Source organism: Triticum urartu, chromosome 2A (assembly GCF_056163025.1).
Source record: "Triticum urartu cultivar PI428250 chromosome 2A, HENAU_Tu73, whole genome shotgun sequence".
NCBI classification, from domain to species: Eukaryota; Viridiplantae; Streptophyta; class Magnoliopsida; order Poales; family Poaceae; genus Triticum; species Triticum urartu.
The window spans coordinates 479,075,819-479,095,876 of record NC_141874.1 but is presented as its reverse complement, the minus strand read 5'-3'; positions in this window follow the sequence as shown (position 1 = coordinate 479,095,876).

Here is a 20,058-nt window from a genome sequence, read left to right as displayed (position 1 = left end):
ATCTGTATGAGCAGAGCCATGCGTTGGTGCAGAAGTCGTCGGGCGAAGTGGGGCAGCTTATGGATGAGAAGGTTGAGGTCCTCGTCAAGTACAAAAGCCTAGTTGAGGATTCATATGCTGCTGCGAAGGAAGGTCATGAGACGACGAAGAAGGAGATTGAGGAAGCGCTCGCCCACCAGCTGATCAAGAACGTTGCTGGAGTGTAGGCAGAGAGCTTGGAGCGTGTTTCTTCGTTGCATCGGGGCATGTGGCCTTTTGTACTGCCATGGATCTGTAAGGCATTTATGCATTGCATTGTCGTCGTGTTGTTTCATTCATTGGTACATGTAGATGAATAGGCTCTAGGCATGGATGCCGTGTGTTAGCAGTAGGAGCACGATTGGGCTTCCACTAGGGGCACTTCGTGGGGTCACGGGGAGCACGTTTTTGCGACACGTGCGTAGTTGTGGTCCAAATGATTCCGATTGCTCGTTCACATGGAAAGTCACGGGAGTCGAGTGTTTTGAGTCACGTTTTTTATTAGGTGGAGTCACGTTAGTGAGTGGGTGTGTTTACAGATGTTTCTCTTAGAGGATTCACTGTAAGAGGCATGGAAGTGTAGTCATACGAGCCACGGTTTTAATACGAGTTGGCGTTCCTTGCTTGTTAGGCGCACAGACGCGTGGATGTAGAAGGCACGTTTTTCAAGCAAAGAACTCACATCACGATGCCACGTTTTTCAAGCAAAACACGGACCTGAAGTCCGTATAGCCACGGTTCTGTACTAAGTAGCGTCATGACTTGTACTCTATAAACACGTGGATTTTCGTGGCTCTCTGCAGTATTTCAGCTCACAGGCACTGGCGTGCGACCCACAAAGGCATGGTGCGGTTTTATACAGAGTCACACTGGCCCGTGTTTCTGTTTTGAATGCTTCTGTCGACTCGTTCAGATGGAGAGGCACGTCCGGTCATCCCACAGAGGCATAGGGTTGCATTACGCACAGTCACGTTCGTTTATTTAATTGGGGTAACCAAGCGGAATGGGTTCAGATGCGAACACTCACTGTTGAAGCTGTTTTTAAAAGCTTCTTTCCTTGTTTTCAAAAGCACAGTCACGGTTGTTTATTGATGTTACGTGTATTACTCGATAAAGGCATGGACTCGAACTGATGGAGAGGCATAGGCATGGTGTGGCATTATATAGAGTCACGCTCGTCTGTGTTTGTGTTCAGAATAATTCCATCGACTCGATCAGATGGAGAGGCACAGGCGTTAATCATACAAAGGCACAGTTTGGTTTGAAGTCATGGTGAACACTGACTGTTTACTCTGTGAGGCACGAATGGCTAGTTCGAGAGACGCTGTTGTTGTATATTCTTTGCAAGGTCATGGTTCCCAGGAAGTCACGGCGTGGTACTGTGAAGAATCGCGTTATGTTGTCTTCATGTTCCAAATCATTCCGTTGAACCGTTCGCAAGGGCAGGCACATCCGTGCAGCCCGGGGAGGCATTGTTATTCTCTACCCAGAGTCACATTTGTGTATTTATCACAGAAACCCAACGGTTCGAAGGGCATCTCCTCGTATTCGGGTGTGAATGCCACGTGGTGCCGCTCCGGAAACCCAATGGTCCGACGGGCGTCTCCTCCGGTGACGCCGCACTGGCTTGTGGTCCGAGGGGAAGCTCCGGCTATTTAAGGCGGACGGACGGAGTCTCGAAACCCTAGCCAAACCCTAGTCCTCCCTTTGTTCGTCGTCAAGCCTTCCATTCCTCTTCCTTCTTTGTATTCTCTGACCATCTCTGCCATGGCTGATCAGAAGGGGACTATTCCGGACCGTCATGTCCTATCGGGGGAGGAGATCCCGGCTGGCGAGGGTTCCTCGTCTGTAAGTTCACGATGACTCTGCTTCTCCTTCATTCGTTTTTTCTTTCTTTCTGCTGCTTGATTTAGTTTGTGAAACATGAATTATTGTGGTTAGCTGACTCCTAATTTGATGCGGGTGTGTCTTGCTGATACCGATTTACTGTTAATTGGAGCTAGGGTTAGGCTGCGTCATTGTTTTCAACAGAACTCCCCTACTGTAAAATTGGGGAGCAGTTGTGGCTCGAGAAAGAAGAAGGGAATGGTGAGTGGGGCGGCGACAGCAAGTGCTGAGAGGTCCTTGTTAGTTACTCTCTATAACCTGGTCCATGAGATGAATGCCTTGGTTTCAATTGCAAAGGCTGACAAAACGTACGAGCATATGCAGGAGATCATCTACGGGTGGCAGAAGCTCTACCAGGAAAGAAGTGAAGAATTGGAGAAGGCGAATTCCAGGATCGTAGTAATTGCGGTTGAGAAGAACAATCTCCTTGAAGAGCACGTCGGTTGTTGGAGGAATCGGTCGCAGCTGTGAAGCAACATGACGAGAATATGAAGGTGCTGAAGAAGGAGATTGATGAACTGCGCGGGGAGCAATCCAGCAAGAAGGTCGGTGGGGACTAGGTATACAACAACATCCCTGGCTGTTGTGTGCATCTCGTGTTGTTAAGCAGTGGACTGGAGTTTCTTACCTTGTCTTGTGAGATTTCGTTGTCAGCTACTTTGTTAACAAAATGTATTTTGGTTTCGAGTATCATTGTAATTAGGCGTTGTTACTTATGAAGCACGGGACATGAAGTCTCTGCACCCACGATTCTGAACCAAGTATTGTAATGACTTGTGTACTGATGAATGCATGTACGTTCATGGCTTTTGTGTGTTGCAGTGTTTTGGGTCACAGGCACGAGCTTGCATACCACAAAGTCATCGTGTGGTTTTATATAGAGTCACGTTCGCCTGTATTTGTGTTCGAAATGATTCCGTTGACTCATTCAGATGAAGAGGTTGTAAACAAAAAAGAATGGGTTTAGATGTTCATGCTATAAATTGTTTATTTTGTGAGGGACGGGATGGCCGATTCGAGAGTCGAGGTGTTTAAAAGTGTAAGTTCCTTGTTTTTAAAAGCCACAGTTTTGTACTGAGTTGCGTCACCCTTCTTTTATTGGAAGCACGGGCGTGAAGTGAATACAGTCACAGTTCTGTTCCAGGTAGCGACATGACTTGTGCTCTGACGATTGCATGGACGTTCGTGGTAGTGTTAAGGGTCACAGGCACGGGCGTGAAGCGCTAAAAGGCATCGTGCCGTATAATACAGAGTCACGGTCCTCTGTGTCTGTGTTCCGAATGATTCCGTTGACTCGATCAGACAGATTTTATAAATAAAAGGTCCTTACCGCATCTGTAGGAACCATCAATACGTTTCCCAATAAAGTAACTCCATCTCCATTTTGAATAGTTATATTCAAATGTGTCAGACAGCTCATAAGCACAACAATAAGTGATGATGTTTTTCATCTCTTGAAAGCTATAAGTATGGTTAATTGATTGCAATGATCCATTCTTTATAATTTCACATAAGTCACTTAACAATGATAGCTAAAGCGTATAAGTCACTTAACAATGTAAAAAGAGAGGCTTTAACAGAGCAAAAAAAGTGTCCCGGATTACTCAAGCTCTTTCTCGGCTTTACATTTACAAGCTGTCGTTTCTATTTGTCTCAGATTACTCCCAGGGATATGCCCCAGAGATAATATTTGACTTGAAATAGATAAATCTTTCTGACTTCACTTCACTTGACGAGATCCCATCTCATGAAATCCATAAGATACTGTTAGAAGAGCTGAAGAGGAAACAGTGTGATTATTTAAAGCAACCTCAGCAGGTGAAGTGAACTATATAAATAAGAGAGCAGTCAATTTGCAATTAGAAGAACAACAGTGAATTGGGAACCATGAACCCTGTCAACTTAAAAACGTCATAGACAGCATGTTTGTGCTCCAAATGATTCTGTTGACTCGATCAGACGGAGAGGCACGGGCGTTCGGCCCATAGAGGCACTGTCGGATGTGAACACCCACTATTTACTCTGTGAGGCACGGAATGGCCTATTCGAGGGACGCTGGTGTAGTATATTCCTCGCACGGTCATGGGTCGCAAAAAGGCACGACTTGGTATTGTGTAGTCTCATGTTAGTTTTTCTTCGTGTTCCAAATGGTGTGGCTTTATATAGAGTCACGTTCGCCTGTATTTGTTTTCGAAATGGCCCCGTTGACTCTTTCGGAGGAAGAGGCACGGACGTGAATCCTATGGGGGCATGGTTTGGTCTTTTGTAGAGTCACGTTCACACGTTTATTATGGAAACAAAGTAGAATGGGTTTAGATGTGTAACACCCACAATGCGGCTATATCTCCCACGTGTCGGGGCACGAATTAGAGGCATAGCCGCATGGTAGTTTTGTCGCAAGAGGGGTAATCTTCACACAATCCCATGTACTGAATAAGAAGGGGATGAAGAGTTGGCTTACAATCGCCACTTCACACAATACATAAATAGTTCATACATCATCCAAATACACTCAAAGACCGACTACGGCCAAAATAAAGGAAGACAACTCCAAATGCTAGATCCCCGATCGTCCCAACTAGGCTCCACTATTGATCATCAGGAAATGAAACGTGTTAACGACCTAGATCCTCGTCGAACTCCCACTTGAGTTCGGTAGCATCACCTACACTGGTATCCTCAGCAGCTGCAACTGTTTGGAAGTATCCGTGAGTCGCGAGGACTCAGCAATCTCACACCCGCGAGATCAAGACTATTTAATCTTATGGGTAGGAGAAGGTAGTGAGGTGGAGCTGCGGCAATGCACTAAGCATATATGGTGGCTAACATACGCAATTGAGAGCGAGAAGAGAAGCAACGCATGGTCGAGAAGCTAGAAGTGATCCTGAAGCTACTTACATTCAAGCATAACACAATACCGTGTTCACTTCCCGGACTCCGCTGAAAAGAGCCATCACGGCTACACACGCGGTTGATTCATTTTAATTAAGTTAAGTGTCATGTTTTCTACAACTGGATATTAACAAATTTCCATCTGCCACATAACCATGGGCACGGCTCTCGAAAGTTTATACCCTGCAGGGGTGTCCCAACTTAGCCCATCACAAGCTCTCACGGTCAACGAAGGATATTCCTTCTCCCGGAAAGACCCGATCAGTCTCGGAATCCTGGTTACAAGACATTTCGACAATGGTAAAACAAGACCAGCAAAGCCGCTCGACTGTGCCGTCAAATCCCGATAGGAGCTGCACATATCTCGTTCTTAGGGCACACCGGATTGTCCAAATTTCCGGTAGGCCGGCCCAGAGTTGCCCCTGGTGGCCACCGGCGGTTGACAGGTTGGACCAACACTCAGAGGAGCACTGGCCCGGGGGTTTAAAATAAAGATGACCTTTGAGTCCACGGAACCCAATGGAAAAGGCTTAGGTGGCAAATGTTAAAACCAAGGTTGGGCCTTGCTGGAGGAGTTCTTTTCAAAGCGAACTGTCAAGGGGTTCCCATTACACCCAACCGTGTAAGGAACGCAAAATCAAGGAACATAATACCGGTATGACGAAAACTAGGACTGCAAGAGTGCAACAAAACACCAGGAAAAAGGTCGAGCCTTCCACCCTTTACCAACTATATAGATACATTAAAGTAAATAAGATATATTGTGATATCCCAACATAACCATGTTCCAACATGGAACAAACTTCAACTTCACCTGCAACTAGCAACGCTATAAGAGGGGCTGAGCAAAAGCGGTAACATAGCCAAACAACGGTTTGCTAGGAAGGTGGGTTAGAGTCTTGACATGGCAACATGGGAGGCATGATATAACAAGTGGTAGGTAGCGCGACATAACGATAGAGCGAACAACTAGCAAGCAAAGATAGGAGTGATTTCAAGGGTATGGTCATCTTGCCTGCAAAGTTCTCAAAGTTGTCGAAAGCTTGATCCTCGTTAGCGTACTCAATAGGTTCCTCGTTCACGTACTCATCTCCCGGATCTACCCAAATCAAGAACACAAGCAAAGGAACAACAATCAATCACGGTGCAATGCACAATCAACATGATGCAATACATGGCATGATATACACGGTGCAATGCATATGCGTGCTCCGGAAGGGAAATAATGATCAAGGCATCAACTTGGAAAACTAAGTATGCCGCTGGAAAGACAAGATGATTTCGGTTGAAATCGATATAAAGATCACCGGAAACGGATGCACGGTTTAGAAATGGCAAGCAAAACAAGAATGGTGCAAACTGTGATTAACAACATGATAGCACTTCGAATGCAACAAGAAACTAAGCTACTGCACTCCAACATAGCAACAAAGGATATGGCAGTGATGTACAAGAGATGTTTGACAAAACATGAACACTTTGCTATGGCTAAATCACTCAAGAACAGGTTCGAAAAAGCATGGCAAAAGTGCAAAAGATGTCATCTTCACACACTTAGTGAAAATACTAACATGTCAAAAATAACATCAGGAAGCACTATTTAAAGCTAGCAAACAACATGCTACAGGAACATATCATAGCAAATAAAAGCATGGCATGATTCTAATGTAAGAATAGAACAAAAGTCCCTTACTGAACTTGAGCCAAAAAGGCACAGAAGATATGATGGCACCCATGTAAACATAGCAAGTTTTATTAACAGTTGCAGACTTACAAAAAAGCAGAGCATGGCATAAACAGATTTATGATAGCAACTTTGCGAGCTCAGGCCACTCACGACAAATCATTTCATGACAAAACAATCATACCAACAGTAATATGACATGTTGATGAAGCTAACCATGGCAAGAGCAAGTTAATAGGATGCATGGATCACTAGCAAAACACATGGAAATATTGATTAACATGTTAACATTCTGCCAGGAACATTTTATAGCAAAAGTAGAGCAAGAAAATGACATGCTAGAGGACTCTATAATTGCAAACAGGGGCATGAATGGATAGAGCATAATCACATGTTCCAAACATCCTTACTGAAGTATCCCAAAATAAGCATGGATCTCAATGTAGCATCAAGTTTACATGGCATAAAAATAATAGCAGGGAAAAGACTGAGATGAAAATATCACCACCCAGATCTGGATCTAGTGTTCGCACGCAGATCAAGGTTTGCTGGAGTTTGTCAGAATCTCGCCGGAAGGGAGGGGGAAGATGACCGGATCCTTCGCCAGGAGGGGGCCGGCCGGATCCCGGCGGCGAGGCGGAGTCGGGCGGCGGCGCGGTGAAGATGCGGGGCTGCGCGGCGGAGAAGACGCGGCGGCAGGGTGCTCGGGCGGCCGGGTCACGACGGCGGCGGGACGCGGGCCGGGGAGGGCCCCGCCTGGGCCCCAGCAGGCCGGTGCGCAGGGGCGCGGGGATGTGGGTGTGGGCGGCGCGGTGTATCATAGGCTGACATGTGGCGGCGGCGGAGGTGGCGGACAAGTCCGGCAGTGGGGAAAAAACGTCCGGCGGCACGAGGGGAGCGGTGCTAGGATTTCATCTGCGTGATTTTTGAAGGGGAATGCATATTTATAGGTAGATGGAGATAGGAGTGTCCAAATGAGGTGCGGTTTTCGCCCACACGACCGTGGTCCGATGGCGGAGGACATGGAGATGGTTTAGATGGGTTATTGGGCTGTTTTGGAGGGGTCTTGGGCTGCAACCCAAAGAGGCTTTTGCGGTTACCTGGTTAACCGTTGGGGAATCAAACAGCCTCCAAATGGAATGAAATTTGACAGGCGGTCTATCGGTGGTGTACCAAGGCCACTTAACAAATCTCGGCCCATTCCGAGAACGTTTAACTCCCGCTCACGAAAAGAGACAAGAGGGGTGCACCGGTGCATGTGGGAGTGTCGAATTGCGAAACGACAATGGGGAAAAAGCTCGGATGCATGAGACGAACACGAATGCAAATGCGATGCACATGATGACATGATATGAAATGCTTGACATGAACAAAATGCAAAACGAAAGACAAAACCCAACCACGAAGGGAATCTCATAACTTAAAGCCGAAAATGGCAAGTGTGACGCCCCCGATTTGACCGTACACTAATCATGCACGCAATTGTGTACGATCAAGATCAAGGACTCACGGGAAGATATCACAACACAACTCTACAAATAAAATAAGTCATACAAGCATCATATTACAAGCCAGGGGCCTCGAAGGCTCGAATACAAGAGCTCGATCATAGACGAGTCAGCGGAAGCAACAATATCTGAGTACAGACATAAGTTATATAAGTTTGCCTTAAGAAGGCTAGCACAAACTGGGATACAGATCGAAAGAGGCGCAGGCCTCCTGCCTGGGATCCTCCTAACTACTCCTGGTCGTCATCAGCGGACAGCACGTAGTAGTAGGCACCTCCGGTGTAGTAGGAGTCGTCGTCAACGGTGGCGTCTGGCTCCTGGGCTCCAACATCTGGTTGCGACAACCAGGTAGAAGGGATAGAGGGAACAGAAGGAGAAAGCAACCGTGAGTACTCATCCAAAGTACTCGCAAGCAAGGAGCTACACTACATATGTATGCATTGGTATCAACTGGAATAAGGCTATTATATGTGGACTGGACTGCAGAAAGCCGGAATAAGAGGGGGATAGCTAGTCCTTTCGAAGACTACGCTTCTGGCAGCCTCCGTCTTGCAGCATGTAGAAGAGAGTAGACTGAAGTCCTCCAAGTAGCATCGCATAGCATAATCCTAACCGATGATCCTCCCCTCGTCGCCCTGTGAGAGAGCGATCACCGGTTGTATCTGGCACTTGGAAGGGTGTGTTTTATTAAGTATCCGGTTCTAGTTGTCATAAGGTCAAGGTACAACTCCAAGTCGTCCTGTTACCGAAGATCACGGCTATTCGAATAGATTAACTTCCCTGCAGGGGTGCACCACATACCCCAACACGCTCGATCCCATTTGGCCGGACACACTTTCCTGGGTCATGCCCGGCCTCGGAAGATCAACACGTCGCAGCCCCACCTAGGCACAACAGAGAGGTCAGCACGCCGGTCTAAACCTAAGCGCACAGGGGTCTGGGCCCATCGCCCTTAGCACACCTGCACGTTGCGAACGCGGCCGGAAGCAGAACTAGCCCCCTTAATACAAGAGCAGGCTTACGTTCCAATCCGGCGCGCGCCGCTCAGTCGCTGACGTCACGAAGGCTTCGGCTGATACCACGACGCCGGAATACCCATAACTACTCCCGCGTAGATGGTTAGTGCGTATAGACCAAATGGCCAGACTCAGATCAAATACCCAGATCTCGTTAAGCGTGTTAAGTGTCCGCGAACGCCGACCAGGGCCAGGTCACCTCTCTCCTAGGTGGTCTCAACCTGCCCTGTCGCTCCGCCACAAGGTAACAGTCGGGGGCCGTCGGGAACCCAGGCCCACCTCTACCGGGATGGAGCCACCTGCCCCTTCAGCCCCCATCTCCGAACAGTATCACAGGTAATGTAACTGTGTAAAGTATTTAGTATATGCCCGTGATCACCTCCTGAAGTGATCACGGCCCAGTAGTATAGCATGGCAGACGGACAAGAGTGTAGGGCCACTGATGGAACACTAGCATCCTATACTAAGCAGTAGGATAGCAGGTAAAGGTAACAACAGTAGTAGCAAGGACAGGCTATGCAGCAGTATAGGATTAACTGAAAGCAGTAACATGCTACACTACTCTAATGCAAGCAGTATAGAGAAGAATAGGCGATATCTGGTGATCAAGGGGGGGGGGCTTGCCTGGTTGCTCTGGCAAGAGAGAGGGGTCATCAACACCGTAGTCGTACTGGGTAGCAGCGGCGTCGGTCTCGGTGTCTAGTGAGAGAAGAGGGGGAAGAAACAATAAATACAATGCAAACAAATGCATGACGATGCATGACATGACAAAGCGTGGTGCTAGGTGTGCCCTAACGCGGTACGAGGTGGTACCGGTGAAGGGGGAAAACATCCGGGAAGGTATTCCCGGTGTTTTGCATTTTCGGACAAACGAACCGGAGGGGGAAAGTTGTGTGTTTGCTATGCTAGGGATGCATGGCGGACGAACAGGCCGCGTATCCGGGTTCGTCTCGTCGTTCTGAACAACTTTCATGTAGAAAGTATTTTCATCTGAGCTACCGTTTATTTTATATTAATTTTAAAATACTTAATTCATTTTTAGGATTTATCAGAAATTAATTTAATTCGAAAACGTTTATTGCGTCATCATGACGTCAGCGGTCAGCGTTGACCGTTGACCGGTCAAACAAGGCAGTGGGGCCCAACTGTCATTCACTGTTTACCTAATCAAATAATTAAGGCTAATTAACAGTGTTAATTAGATTAACTAACAGGATTAACTAAGTTAATTAATTACCTTAACTAATTAATTATTATTTTTACTATTATTTTTATTCTTTTTTTTAATTTCCAGGGGGTGGGGCCTGCCTGTCGTTGGCCCCAGGGGGGGCTAGCGGGTTCGGGCGCTGGAGCGGACAACCGGCCAGGGCGACAAGGAGCCCCGCCCAGAAGGGCGCAGCCGCGCTGGCGGGTGCCTGGCGCGCCGGCGGGTGCCGGCCGCGGCGGCAGGCAGCGAGCAGTGGCTGCGGTGGCGGCACGGGCCGGTGCACGCGGAAGGGCGCAGACCACGGTGAGGAACGGCGAGGCGCAGGTGAGGGGCGCAGCCGGCGTGAGCGGTGCCTGGGGCGAGGCCGTGGCCGGAGCGGTGCGCTGCCCGCGGTGAAGCGGCGAGCAGGGGCCGTGGCAGGGGAGCCTAGTGGCGTGGAGCGCGCGACGGATGAGGCCACTGAGGGCGGGCGGCGCGAGCTACGGCGCGGGCGTGCGAGTGCGATGAGCGGCCGGAGTGGGCGGGCACGGCGTCAGTCGTGCGGACGAGGCCGTGGCGCACGGGGCAGAGGAAGGAGGAGGGCGCGGCCCTCACCGGCGTTGGTGAGCAGGGGGGCGTCGAGGTGCGTGGAGGCCGTTCGGGGAGGAGGACGGGGACGACAGGGCGACGACGGAGACGAGGTCGTCGACGGAGAGGACGGCGGCATCACGGTCGAGGCGGCAAGGTGCTCCGGCGAGGTAGGCACCGAGAGAGTGGGCGAGGAGGCGACGCCGGCGGAGACCTCGGGCGATGGTGGACGGCGACGGGTAGCCGCAGGGCGTTGGGGGCGATGGGATCGGGGCCGATCCCGATCCAGTTCGATGGGGGAGGAGAAGGGGATCGTGGGGGGGGGCAAGTGGGGTGTCGGCTGGGTTAGGGTTTGACCAGGGGTGGGGGGTTATGGGAGTGAGGGGTGTGGCCGGTTGGGCCGGTGGCCGAACGGGCCGACCTGCTGGGCCGAAGCCTAGTGGGGGGGCCTTTCTCTCTTTTCTTTTTCTTCTTTTGTTTGTTTTCTGTTTTCTTTTATTATTTCTTTCTTTCTTTATTTTAGTTGCATTCTAATTTAGTAAAATATACACTTAGTATTTCAACTTAGTCCATAGTCACAAAAAAAATCTAGACCCCAAATAACTTAGTTTGACATTTTATTATTTATAAAAGGTATTTAATTAATTGTTTTGCTACTGTTTTATTTATCTCATAGTATTTAAACATCTTATAAATGTGCGGTTTTCCCATCATAATTATCTATGCAATATTTGGTTCACTCCGAACATTTTAGTTTTAATATTTGAAAACTTTTATCATTTGCCTGATTTTGAATTTGAATTTGAATCGGTTTCGAACTAACTCGAGATTAGCAACTATAATTGAGGTGACGTGGCATCATTAGCAGAGGTTACTGTAGCTTGATTATCCGGGCGTCACAATTCTCCTCCACTACAAGAAATCTCGTCCCGAGATTTAAGAGGGGAAGTGCGGGGAAGGGATTAGGTTGCGAATTTCTAACGGGTCTTGTTGGTCTTGGTTACTCTTCTCGAGGAGGTCGATCCATTACATTGTTGTCTTCACTTCTCTGCTTCAGGTCATCATGGTGATGTCGTTCTTTTCTCGGGAACTCCAATGTACTTACGAATAGGTAAGGGGCAGCTCGGCTACGACAGAATGATTATGAGGGAAACAGTCTGGGGGTTAACCCATGAATGAGCATAAGATTATCTCTCGAGTTGAACATATCGAATACATCAAGAGTAAGGTACAAAGGTACAATAAGAGGTTCCAAGTGGATAGATAGTTGCTCGAAGTCTGAACCAGAGTGAGAAAGGGTTTCAGAGCAGCGAGAGTAAGTATTGCGTCTGATACCAGAATAGAGCATTAGGAAGGTGGCCCGTGAATTAAATACGAAGCCAAGCGCGAGGAATAACTTTGGGAACAGGGGGTGTACAGGAGAGTCAGGTTTCGATCCTGAGGAACTTTGGGTTATGGGCCCACCATGTGGGTTAAAAGCAGGAAGGGCGGTGACGTATTGCACGATCATGAAAGCAAGGCATGTCAGAGGATAGTCTGTCGGTTATGTCGGCAACAACATCGGTACCAAGGGCGAGGGACGAAGAGAACCATTTTCCTGCTCGTTGAACGAGGCGAGCCAATAGGCAAGGTTCTCGTCCATCGGTGGCTACCGAAATGTCATCAACAATAGTAACAGGGTCTTGCTGACAGAATTGTACACCGAGGTGTTTACATAAGCAGGAGAATATTACCGCTTAGATCATATAGATCACAAGACGTGTTAAACCAACCAACGGGAAGGCAAATATGATTATCAGATTAAACAGAACAATGGAAAGGAAAATGGGTTTAAACACACATTTGAAAGGTATATCCTTCCCAAGGACAAGTAGAGCATGATATCCATGATAGGATATAATGTAGAAAACTCTTTAGGTACGGGAGAGAATTTTCATGACATTGCCCATACAACGGTGTTTGGATAATTGAGAAAGTAACATTTAGCATTAGGCTTCAAATGTTCTTGTTGAAAATCAGAGTACCATAGACATGCTTTGAGATAGCATTGACATGGTCAACAGGTGAAGATCAGACTTTGGAGACAAAAAGGATCCATCAGGAACAACTTATAGAATAAGTCTTACAATTTCCTCACAGAAGAATGACTAACCTTGCCAAAAGGAAACTATAACAATAGGTCCTCCGGTCAGGTGTGCTAGGCATGACATCACCTTACCGGGTCATATAAAGACCAATGTTATAACTCTTGGAAATATGTTCCAACCATCATATCTGGCCGAGATTCAGATCTGGTTGGTGTCAGGATACCTCAGACATTTGGATACCTGAGAAGAATAGGTGCAACACAATTTGACGAGAAGACATTGTAAGATTCTCGGGAAATGTACTATGGAAGGGAGTTCCAGAACAAGAGCTCATCATTAAACCAATGAAGGAATAAGGAGGTAGTTGATGAACTCAGTGACAATTCATCGAGATTTCGAAAGGATGGGTTTCCACAATTATGTGAACAAGGAGATAACATTTGTCAGATCAAATGATATAATATAATGATGTATGCTCGAGGAAAGCATACACAATTGAACATTGATTGAAAGGTGCACCCGAAAGATGGGCTTAGGTAGCATGATCAACGTTAAATTGGTGGTTCAACAACCAATAGTCTAAGAACAAACTATCGACCATCAACTTCAAAGCAATAGGGTTGTTAGAAGTACAAAATCCACGCAGTACCGTTCACTTGTTGGAATCCCGGTTAGAACCAACACGGGGACCAAGAAAGAAAGGTGATGGTGAGAAGTATTACCTGTATCAAGAATCCTTAAGAGGTGATGAAATCCTCACGACTTTCTTGACATTAAAGATGGTAATACTCCAAGGTAAAGAAGAACAATGCGGGATAGCAAGGAACTCAAGGTATAACACAAAACACGAACAAGTTTGTTCTAGAGGGGAGTCAATAAAGTGGTCGATGGTAACACAAATCATCGAGGGCAAGGATGGTATTTATCATCATGAACTCAATTGATATCTTGGAAGAGCTCGGAATGCTGATGATGATCACGACACATTTGTCGAGAGATTTCATGAAGATGTAATCAATCGGTGATGACATCTAGTCAAACGAATGATAAACGGAAGGTTATTGGAACCATGGTTATGACACAAACTCGAAATCAAGCTTGTGGTTCAAGGCAAAATGATATGATGAGGAAAATCGACGTAAGCTTAGCTCATCGTCAAGAATTGTGCTCCGTGAAGAAGGGCCAAGTAGCACAGTTAAAAATTTAGCACCATGATGATATAGCCGATCAGGCTAGGAATGACTTAAGTGATTATTAACTCGTAAGCAACAACAATTATTTAAGAGTTATTGAACCAGAGTGTGGAATCGATTCACTTATTGGTGTCCTCGGTTGATGACAACCCAGAACCCGGGAAAATTGGAGTCGGTGAGAAATAATAGTTGATGAAGAACCCATAAGAAGTTATTCAGTTCTATGATATTCTTGAGATACCAGAGTGTAATACACGACGGTAGATCAAAGTAAAGGTTGGTCGGGTGCAATGATCTGTAGAAGATAATTACTTCAACTTGTCCGAGAAATGGTATTTAAAGGAGAACATGGTCGGAAACACTATTGCAAAAGGCCAGATCCCGGATATAAGATGAACTTATACCAAAGGAATAATTTAATTTAAGAGAAGCTTTAATGATAAGATCTACATCGTGTCCATGGGCATGAACACAAAGTTCAAGGTCGACTCCCACTTCTCCAATGCATACCCTTTCTCACTTCTCACTTTCGAGGAAGTTGTAGTGTTGAAATTTTATCTGGCAAAATACCATAAGTGTATGACTCGTGAAAACTTTCGAGTTCACACATATTAAGGAAGGTATATGTTCAACCCATCGGGGCATCTTAGAAACATATACCACAACTCCAGGAATAATTCATACAAGCTCGAAAGCAGCACATGGTTGAGAAAGTAGAGGATACAATTTACCCAAGGCATTATGTATCCGAGGACGGCTCAGAAGATTATTGAATATGAAGGACGATGTCAGATAAAATCCAAAAAAAAGTATCTGACGGTCCATAACAGGGCTGATGTGAGTATCGGTTCTCAATCAGAGGAAGAAGGAATGCAAAGGCATCAGATTATAGGAACAACTGACTAATTCAAAGCTCAATGCAAGGAAATTTATGATCCTCAATCAAGGGATCAGAAGCAAACACTCTGATTAAGGATGGATAAGTTGCGTAGACTTAGGGGTACAATCGATGGTAATCCGACTGGTCGGGAACCAGCTCATGTTTAAAAGGATGTCTGAGCCAGAAAGATAAATTAGAAGAGTTGATAGATGATTGTGTGCATTCGCACACATGTTGAATCAATAGGATCAAAATGACGGTGTCAAAAGATACTAGTGAATATTGCTAGTGATATGGGAGCATCCATAATGTAAGCATACAAGTATTTGCAGAGCATTAGTTGCTAAGGATTTTCGGAGGATTGAATAGTATTTCAAAGACTTTTGTGAAACACCTGAACAACTGGGGATGAGCGGATACTCGGAAAGTGCGAGAAATTATTCTTAGGGGTATTCAGGTGGCAAAGAACTGCAAGGCAGTAGGCACAAAATATTCTCGGGGTATCTTGTAATAACAAGATCAACTGGGAATAAAAGTAAGCACGACAGGTGTAAGTATTTATCCATACGGATATTTCGGTGGAAGGGAATTGCAAAAGCAATGGGCACAAGGTCTCGAGAGAATATCGGAGAGTATCTCTGAAATCTTCTGGTGCAGTCGGCGATCATCTGGACTGAAGGGGATCTCCGGGAGAAAGCATTTTCGAGAACCTAAAGTTAGATTTTAGTAAAAATCGTTTAACCCGAATAGAAGAGAGTTCAGAATCCCGGAGTAAAGATCGAGGAGTAAAAGATCCTAATACCACCCAATGGCGACGTGGGCCCATAGGCCACACAGCCATGTTAGTAAAGGTTTTGCAATGACTAGACTCAACTTCGGCCAAGGAGTTGGAAAGGGGATTCCTACAGGTAGTCGGCTCTGATACCAACTTGTGACGCCCCCGATTTGACCGTACACTAATCATGCACGCAATTGTGTACGATCAAGATCAAGGACTCACGGGAAGATATCACAACACAACTCTACAAATAAAATAAGTCATACAAGCATCATATTACAAGCCAGGGGCCTCGAAGGCTCGAATACAAGAGCTCGATCATAGACGAGTCAGCGGAAGCAACAATATCTGAGTACAGACATATGTTATACAAGTTTGCCTTAAGAAGGCTAGCACAAACTGGGATACAGATCGAAAGAGGCACAGGCCTCCTGCCTGGGATCCTCCTAACTACTCCTGGTCGTCATCAGCGGACAGCACGTAGTAGTAGGCACCTCCGGTGTAGTAGGAGTCGTCGTCAACGGTGGCGTCTGGCTCCTGGGCTCCAACATCTGGTTGCGACAACCATGTAGAAGGGATAGAGGGAACAGAAGGAGAAAGCAACCGTGAGTACTCATCCAAAGTACTCGCAAGCAAGGAGCTACACTACATATGTATGCATTGGTATCAACTGGAATAAGGCTATTATATGTGGACTGGACTGCAGAAAGACGGAATAAGAGGGGGATAGCTAGTCCTTTCGAAGACTACGCTTCTGGCAGCCTCCGTCTTGCAGCATGTAGAAGAGAGTAGACTGAAGTCCTCCAAGTAGCATCGCATAGCATAATCCTAACCGATGATCCTCCCCTCGTCGCCCTGTGAGAGAGCGATCACCGGTTGTATCTGGCACTTGGAAGGGTGTGTTTTATTAAGTATCCGGTTCTAGTTGTCATAAGGTCAAGGTACAACTCCAAGTCGTCCTGTTACCGAAGATCACGGCTATTCGAATAGATTAACTTCCCTGCAGGGGTGCACCACATACCCCAACACGCTCGATCCCATTTGGCCGGACACACTTTCCTGGGTCATGCCCGGCCTCGGAAGATCAACACGTCGCAGCCCCACCTAGGCACAACAGAGAGGTCAGCACGCCGGTCTAAACCTAAGCGCACAGGGGTCTGGGCCCATCGCCCTTAGCACACCTGCACGTTGCGAACGCGGCCGGAAGCAGAACTAGCCCCCTTAATACAAGAGCAGGCTTACGTTCCAATCCGGCGCGCGCCGCTCAGTCGCTGACGTCACGAAGGCTTCGGCTGATACCACGACGCCGGGATACCCATAACTACTCCCGCGTAGATGGTTAGTGCGTATAGACCAAATGGCCAGACTCAGATCAAATACCCAGATCTCGTTAAGCGTGTTAAGTGTCCGCGAACGCCGACCAGGGCCAGGTCACCTCTCTCCTAGGTGGTCTCAACCTGCCCTGTCGCTCCGCCACAAGGTAACAGTCGGGGGCCGTCGGGAACCCAGGCCCACCTCTACCGGGATGGAGCCACCTGCCCCTTCAGCCCCCATCTCCGAACAGTATCACAGGTAATGTAACTGTGTAAAGTATTTAGTATATGCCCGTGATCACCTCCTGAAGTGATCACGGCCCAGTAGTATAGCATGGCAGACGGACAAGAGTGTAGGGCCACTGATGGAACACTAGCATCCTATACTAAGCAGTAGGATAGCAGGTAAAGGTAACAACAGTAGTAGCAAGGACAGGCTATGCAGCAGTATAGGATTAACTGAAAGCAGTAACATGCTACACTACTCTAATGCAAGCAGTATAGAGAAGAATAGGCGATATCTGGTGATCAAGGGGGGGGCTTGCCTGGTTGCTCTGGCAAGAGAGAGGGGTCATCAACACCGTAGTCGTACTGGGTAGCAGCGGCGTCGGTCTCGGTGTCTAGCGAGAGAAGAGGGGGAAGAAATAATAAATACAATGCAAACAAATGCATGACGATGCATGACATGACAAAGCGTGGTGCTAGGTGTGCCCTAACGCGGTACGAGGTGGTACCGGTGAAGGGGGAAAACATCCGGGAAGGTATTCCCGGTGTTTTGCGTTTTCGGACAGACGAACCGGAGGGGGAAAGTTGCGTGTTTGCTATGCTAGGGATGCATGGCGGACGAACGGGCCGTGTATCCGGGTTCGTCTCGTCGTTCTGAACAACTTTCATGTAGAAAGTATTTTCATCTGAGCTACCGTTTATTTTATATTAATTTTAAAAGACTTAATTCATTTTTAGGATTTATCAGAAATTAATTTAATTCGAAAACGTTTATTGCGTCATCATGACGTCAGCGGTCAGCGTTGACCGTTGACCGGTCAAACAAGGCAGTGGGGCCCAACTGTCATTCACTGTTTACCTAATCAAATAATTAAGGCTAATTAACAGTGTTAATTAGATTAACTAACAGGATTAACTAAGTTAATTAATTACCTTAACTAATTAATTATTATTTTTACTATTATTTTTATTCCTTTTTTAAGTTTCAGGGGGTGGGGCCTGCCTGTCATTGGCCCCAGGGGGGCCTAGCGGGTTCGGGCGCTGGAGCGGACAACCGGCCAGGGCGACAGGGAGCCCCGCCCAGAAGGGCGCGGCCGCGCTGGCGGGTGCCTGGCGCGCCGGCGGGTGCCGGCCGCGGCGGCAGGCAGCGAGCAGTGGCTGCGGTGGCGGCACGGGCCGGTGCACGCGGAAGGGCGCAGACCACGGTGAGGAACGGCGAGGCGTGGGTGAGGGGCGCAGCCGGCGCGAGCGGTGCCCGGGGCGAGGCCGTGGCCGGAGCGGTGCGCTGCCCGCGGTGAAGTGGCGAGCAGGGGCCGTGGCAGGGGAGCCTAGTGGCGTGGAGCGCGCGACGGATGAGGCCACTGAGGGCGGGCGGCGCGAGCTACGGCGCGGGCGTGCGAGTGCGACGAGCGGCCGGAGTGGGCGGGCACGGCGTCGGTCGTGCGGACGAGGCCGTGGCGCACGGGGCAGAGGAAGGAGGAGGGCGCGGCCCTCACCGGCGTTGGTGAGCAAGGGGGCGTCGAGGTGCGTGGAGGCCGTTCAGGGAGGAGGACGGGGACGACAGGGCGACGACGGAGACGAGGTCGTCGACGGAGAGGACGGCGGCATCACGGTCGAGGCGGCAAGGTGCTCCGGCGAGGTAGGCGCCGAGAGAGTGGGCGAGGAGGCGACGCCGGCGGAGACCTCGGGCGATGGTGGACGGCGACGGGTAGCCGCAGGGCGTCGGGGGCGATGGGATCGGGGCCGATCCCGATCCAGTTCGATGGGGGAGGAGAAGGGGATCGTGGGGGGGGCAAGTGGGGTGTCGGCTGGGTTAGGGTTTGACCAGGGGTGGGGGGTTATGGGAGTGAGGGGTGTGGCCGGTTGGGCCGGTGGCCGAACGGGCCGGCCTGCTGGGCCGAAGCCCAGTGGGGGGGGCCTTTCTCTCTTTTCTTTTTCTTCTTTTGTTTGTTTTCTGTTTTCTTTTATTATTTCTTTCTTTCTTTATTTTAGTTGCATTGTAATTTAGTAAAATATACACTTAGTATTTCAACTTAGTCCATAGTCACAAAAAAATCTAGACCCCAAATAACTTAGTTTGACATTTTATTATTTATAAAAGGTATTTAATTAATTGTTTTGCTACTGTTTTATTTATCTCATAGTATTTAAACATCTTATAAATGTGCGGTTTTCCCATCATAATTATCTATGCAATATTTGGTTCACTCCGAACATTTTAGTTTTAATATTTGAAAACTTTTATCGTTTGCCTGATTTTGAATTTGAATTTGAATCGGTTTCGAACTAACTCGAGATTAGCAACTATAATTGAGGTGACGTGGCATCATTAGCAGATGTTACTGTAGCTTGATTATCCGGGCGTCACAGCAAGAGTCGGAGTTACAAATATGGCAAGTTACATCCGGGACTCCTCTGGTCCATGCTTGTAAGCACGCTTGCAAACAGGTTCCGTGCCAGGCTCTAGATCGATAACGAATTCAACTGGCTGGTGAGGAGGCATTCCCAGAAGCTCTTCTAGAAAGACGTCTTGGTATTCACAAACGACTGGAGTATGAGAGATGGCATTCAACTCGCCCTTCTCATTGAGAGAGAACAATCGAATGGTTTCATCACTAGCGGCATAGATGATCACATCCTCAGAAGAGTGTGTCAATTGAATCTGCCTAGCAGCACAATCAAGCTGAGCCTTGTGCTTAGAAAGTCAGTCCATCCCGAGCCGAGTCACCAAGAACAATTGGAGAAGATAGAAATTTATAGTTTCCCATCTTGATAGAAACATCCCGAACCATGGAGCTTGTGT